Source organism: Euprymna scolopes, chromosome 32 (assembly GCF_053919585.1).
Source record: "Euprymna scolopes isolate OS-2025 chromosome 32, ASM5391958v1, whole genome shotgun sequence".
Taxonomy (NCBI): Eukaryota; Metazoa; Mollusca; class Cephalopoda; order Sepiida; family Sepiolidae; genus Euprymna; species Euprymna scolopes.
In genome coordinates, this window is record NC_136513.1 from 83,999,790 (window position 1) to 84,006,437 (window position 6,648).

At 34.4% G+C, this 6,648-nt stretch overlaps 1 pseudogene; it reads right to left on the reverse strand.

Annotated features, from left to right (window-relative positions):
• Positions 1–4,572: 4,572 nt before the first annotated feature.
• On the reverse strand, positions 4,573–4,689 carry LOC145256728 (5S ribosomal RNA; annotated as a pseudogene).
• Between the last annotated feature and the right edge of the window lie 1,959 nt (positions 4,690–6,648).

Genomic DNA, 6,648 nt, shown 5'->3' on the forward strand with positions numbered 1-6,648 from the left:
TCCCCCTCTCTCTCTCGTTCTCTCGTGTGTAAACGATACAACTGTGTCAAGATATATATATATCTATATATATATATATAGATATATATATATATATATATATATATATATGTTTTTTTTTCTTCTTAGTTTTATTTGTATTCCTTGTTGAATAATTAAAATTTTGTATGCCTTCCTTATAGGTTTATAAAGTTTTTTGAAAATTTAAATAAATTTTCAATATCAAGATTTTTATTATATATATATATATATATATATATATATATATATATATATATATATATATATATATATATATATGAGAACAATAGGAATGGGGAATGAAGTCATAAAAACTATAGATTGGTAAGTATAGATTGGTTCATTTATTCAATAAGTGAATACAAACAATTAGTTGGGGGATAGAAGGGACTCTTTATGCCAAGGAATTTCGAAGCCCAATGCTTCTCATCAGAAGAGTAGAGAAGATGCTAGGTAACATAGTGGGGATGCGGCGTCTAACATGGGATTGATTAGGAACGAAATAAATCAATTAAAGATCAATTAGATCAAGTATTAATGCTGGAGTCCCTCAGGGGTCCATACTGGGCCCAACTCTCTTCCTGATCTACATCAATGATCTCACAAAACACATACTAAAATCTTTCGTTGACATCTATGCTGATGACACAACTATCTATGGCAACACATCAAAGGCCGTAAATGATGATGTTCTCTCTGATTCCCTCTCCTCTGATCTTGAGCATGTGATACAGTGGAGGAAGAGGTGGCTGGTTACCTTTAATGCATCTAAAACCAAGCTCCTATCTCTACATCATAAACGCTCTGATCCCCATCTGGCATCAATTGAAATGGATGGCTCTCATCTAGGGGAGGCCCCATTTTTTGATAAGCTTCTGGGTTTGACCTTTACTCCCGATCTTAAATGGAACACATACATCAAGTCTGTGGCCAAGGTTGCTGGGAAAATGGTGGGATCCTTCTGCCGCTCCAGAAGATATCTCACTAATGATGTAATTCTCTATCTATATAAAAGCCAAGTACGTCCAAGGATGGAGTACTGCTGCCACATCTGGGCAGGAGCTGCTAAAAATAGCCTATCCTGCCTTGACAGAGTACAAAATAGACTTTGTGGCTTAGTGGGGGATGCCCTTTTCTCTTCCCTGCAACCTCTTTCCCACAGAAGAGACGTAACGAGCCTGTCTTCATTCTATCGTTATTTCCATGGCAAGTGCTTGTCTGAGCTCCATTCTCTGGTCCCCCCTCGCCAATCATTTTCAAAAAACACCCGACTAGCTGAAACCACCGTCAATAATTTTCCCCACTCCTTATCTGTGCCTAAATCAAAACGAAGATTCCATGAACAAAGCTTCTTTCTTAGAACTGCACGCCTCTGGAACTCTGTTCCGTTTGCCTGTTTCCCTTCCGACTTCAACCTGGATGTCTTCAAGTCCAACACAAACAAATTCCTGATGAAGCGCCCCCTTAAGTAATGACACTTTATCAATTCTCCAATACTATTACTACACTATCTCATTGATTACTGTACACACAATAACCCTTATCCTCGAGTGGCCATTGGGTCTTGATAAGTGGTGAACTGCATGTAAAAAATAATAATAGACATCTTACACACCGATAAAATAGAATTACAACCCATTCACACTATACCTCCACTTTAGCTCTAAAACATATACTACATACATTTAAGACTATAATAAAGACCGTATACACCTTTCTACATTACAGTCTATAATATACGCTCCTCCTTTATTTAGAATTCGATAAAACTCCCCCAACATCATCTATAATTATAATTGATTCGTTCCCAATGAATCCCACACTAGACGCCGCATCCCCCCTATGTTACTTAGCATCTTCTCTACTCTTCTGATGAGAAGCATTAGGCTTCGAAATGCCTTGGCATAAAGAGTCCCTTCTATCCATCAACTAATTGTTTGCATTCCCTTATTGAATAAATGAACCAAACTATATCCACCAATATATAGTTTTTGTGACTTCATTTCCCATTCCTATTGTTCTTCTATATAAATATATATATATATATATATATATATATATATATATATATATATATATATATATACAGCTGAATGTGTGTGTGTGTGTGTGTGTGTGTGTGTGTGTGTGTGTGTGTGTGGTCACCAATAGGCTCCTATATGGTCGACTATTTTTAAAAACTGATTACATATAATGATAGAAGATGTATCGAGACACAGGAATGGGTATGTTTGATCTAGAATAATGATGATTCATTAAAATTGTGGGGTCTGCGTTCGTGCCTGGTCCACAAAGTATGGAAATAAAAAAAATTTAAAATTTAAAAAAAAACGTTTACACGTGTTTTTGATATAGATGTACATAATAATACTTTGATAAGTATATTTTAACTTAATAGGGATGGTATAATAAAATTGTTGGGTCTGCGTTCGCGCCTGGCCTCCATAGAATGGAAATAGGCACAAACTTTAATAAAGACTTTTTCATATCTATCTGCGTAAGTATACTTTGATAATTATGTTTCAGTTTGAAGAAATATGGTATAATAAAATTATGGGGTGTTCGTTCGCGCCTGAACTCCATAGAATGGAAATATGTCACAAAGTTTAACAAGGTTTTTTAATATAGATCCACAGAATATTGTGATAAATGTTTCAGTGTGAACAGGTATGGTATAATAAATTATGGGGTTTATCTATTTTATTTTTACTTTCATCATATTTTGCTTTGGTTTTGATACTCCCAAATTCGAAGCTATATCTTTACAACCCTTCCTTTTCATAACCTATCATACTTTCATAAATCAGAGTCCATTTTCTGTAGGCTGTTTTATGAACCCAGTCAACGACAGGTACTCTTGCTAGTATATATATGGAGAGAGAGAGAGAGAGAGAGAGAGAGAGAGAGAGAGAGAGAGAGAGAGGGGGGGGGGACTGTCGGGTGAGTTGCTCATAATATACCCTGAAGGTTTTTAGGTTGTCGCTGCCAGTGGTGATAGTCTTTATTCTTCTCTGCTCAACTTAATAATGCTTAAACTATATACGATTGAACTGGTGAGACAAATGACAGGAAATGAAAGAACGGATGTTAAATTAAATACTTTTTTACTTGTTCTTCACAAGAGAGTTAGCGGCGGAAAACACACACGACATTAATAGAATAGAATCTCACACACACTCACACACACACACACACACACACACACACACACTGAGAGGAGCACTTAGTTTATTAGCTTAAAAGAAATGTGTTGAAATGATTTGGTGGCTATTTTCAGTACAAATCCAGAATTCAATCTAATTAAAAAAAATTAAAAAAAATTAAAAAAATAGAAAAGAAAAAGAAAAATACAGACAAATTGTTATCATGCACCACCTGTCATAGGATGAAAATGTCATATTCCAAAAATTGCGTAAATCGATCAAGTAGTTTATCATTAATATATCGCTACACATTCATGGGCATGTTTCGGTTAGCCGGTTACTTCAGTATGAGCACATTTGCATTAACCTCATTAAAACTTCTTTGGTTGCTTCACCTCTGGAAAATATTAACTTGAAATTATATATATATATAACTTAATAAACCTAACTGTACGACCACTTATATATATATGTGTGTGTGTGTGTGTGTGTGTGTGTGTGTGTGTGTGTGTGTGTGTGTGTGTGTGTGTGTGTGTGTGTATAAAATTGCTGCATAGAAAAGACGACATGATTCCATTTCCGTTTGATGAAAACCGGTTTTCTTTTTTTGTTGCAGACCATTTACTAGTGGACCAGTTTTGTACAAATCCCAAGAGCGATAGGAGCCTTCTATCATATCTGAATGTTCAACAAGCGAGTTTGGAGATGTGCTGCTGTACCATTCAGGCTCTCTACCGATCCAAGTTATGACAACAGAACCATTGCACACACGCTTAAAATGCAAATCCGGATAATAGCAGGGACGTGCCCAGGGTGATGAAAACAAAGTTTCTGGCCACAGTTATGTTCTTTAGTGTGGTTCAAGTGAGGGCCACATCATGCCACCTCAAATCTTCAAAGTGTACCTGGATATTTTGGAGAGTGCGGTGGTCCCCTGGTGCACTTAGGTGGCCTCTGGCAGACCCTGGATGTGAAAATAGGACTTGGCGTCAGCCCACGTCCAAAGGGATCTGGGCTTGGCTTCAGAAAGGGTGCTACTACTTTGTAGCCTTCCCTCACTGGCCTAACTCCTTCCCTGATCTGAACCCGCTGAACTACTTTGATTGGTCATACGATGAGAACATCACCCTGTATATATATATATATATATATATATATATATATATATATATATATATATATATATATATATATATGTAAAAAGGCTTTCTTGAGTCTTGACAGACTATGGATACAGCAAAAATTTCACATGCAGGCACCCTTACAGTGGTAGTGGTGCCTGCATGTGAAATTTTTGAGGCAAGAGTTGCGCAATCTCCAACCACACTTCTCCTGAGTCAGCATTGTTGAATACTAGTGGCAAGTGGAGGTTCAGGACGACTGGAAACAATGCCGAGATAAACGAAAACACATACAGCACCTAGAATTCCCAAATGGTCGCCCATTTGGTACTAGCCAGGCTCAACATTGCTTAACTTCGGTGATCTGATGAGAACCGGTGTGCCAACGTGATTATACCATACTATATATATATATATATATATATATATATATATATATATATATATATATATATACTAGCAGAAGTACCTGTCGTTGACTGGGTTCAAAAACAGCCTACAGAAAATGGACTGTGATTGATGAAAGTATGATAGGTTATGAACAGGAGGGGGTTGTAAAGAGATAGGTTTTGATACTCCAAAATTTTACCCTAAGCAAAATATGATGAAAGTAAAGATAATTTTCGCGAAAATATATTTTTTTATATCAACTTTGTTTCCATTCGTAGCCAAGAGTGACCAACAAAATGATGTTTACTTACAAAGAGAAAATGTTATATATATAATAATATAAATATACAAGAAATAAATGTTACCATAGTCAATAAAAGTTACTTTTACGGTAGAAAAGTTCATTGGTTTGTATTTTTAAGTAATTAGTAAAAAAAAAATTTTTTTTAATCACGAACCGGTTTTAAAAAAACATTCTGTGTTAACAATTTAAGAGAGTTCCGTCAACGTAAGGAATATTTATAAACATATTTTAATGTTTTCCGTTATTTTGTGCTTGAGGAATATTCGATTATGGCATGTGTAGTTTATATAAAAATTCATTTAAGTAGTTATCGCCTCAAATTTTGTTTTAATCTCGGTTTGCTGCAATTATTTCAAGTAAAGAGCATTAAAAACTATTTTTTTTAAAAAAACATGAACTGAACTTTTATTGACTATGGTAACTTGTATATTTATTTTTTGGGTAGTCGTTTGTTGGCTTTTCTGCTAAACAATCTTACTAAATAATATCGACGAAATATCGAAAAACAAAGAAACAAAAACAGTTTTGAAAAATAATGAAGCTTACTTTAGTAAAATAATCTGAAACAGCAAAATGGGATATTAAAAAAATAAACACGTAATTACTTTAGTTTTTTAAAGCAAAGAATCGATATAAATATGAATAAAAAGAAAATGGTGTCCTTTTCAAGCAGAACAGCTTCGTTTCAGTTTTACAGTATTGAACGGTGTAGTATTGCACCGTCGGATTCAGGGTTGTACTATTGTAATGTAAAGAACCCGCAGAAATGGTTGTAATCAACTGAATTCCTTCTAGTACACTGACAAAAAAAGCTTAAACAGATATATAAATAAAAATAAGAGGTTATGTAAATGTTTTTTAAAAGACATGTAATCACATGAGCAGGATTTTTTCCTTCTTTTGACACGATAACAAGTAACGTTCTTATTTTTTATTATTTATCTATTTTGGAAAGAGTGCCACCTGCAAGTGGAGAAGGAAAAAAACAGAGTTATGTAACATTTGTGTCAAGAATTGTCTAAAGTTCCGACTTTTTTGGGGGGGACTTTCACTTTAATAAGAACGTGAATTTATGAGGTAAATTTATTCGACACAATATGATTCAACTCCAAAAAATAAATAAAAGCTAACGTGAATTAAGATTAAAGTTAAGGTGTTATTGTGGACCCTCACCCCTTTTAAAAAATCTTGTTAAACTTTGTGACATATTTACATTCTATGGAGGTCAGGCGCAAACGAACACCCAATAATTTTATTATACCATATTTTTTCAAACCGAAACATAATTATCAAAGTATACTTATGCAGATAGATATGAAAAGTCTTTGTTAAAGTTTGTGCCATATTTCTATGGAGTACAGGCACGAACGCAGACCCCACAATTTTATTATACCATCCCTATTTAAGTTGAAACATACTTATCAAAGTATTCTTATGTACATCTATATCAAAAACACTTGTAAACGTTTTTTTTTATTCATTTTTTATTTCCATACTTTGAGGGCCAGGCGCGAACGTGGACTCCACAATTTTTATGAACCACCGTTCTGCCAGATCAAACATACCCATTCCTGATTCTCGATACATCTTCTATCATTATATATAATCAGTTTTTTAAAATAGTCAACCATATAGGAGCCTTATATATATATATATATATATATATATA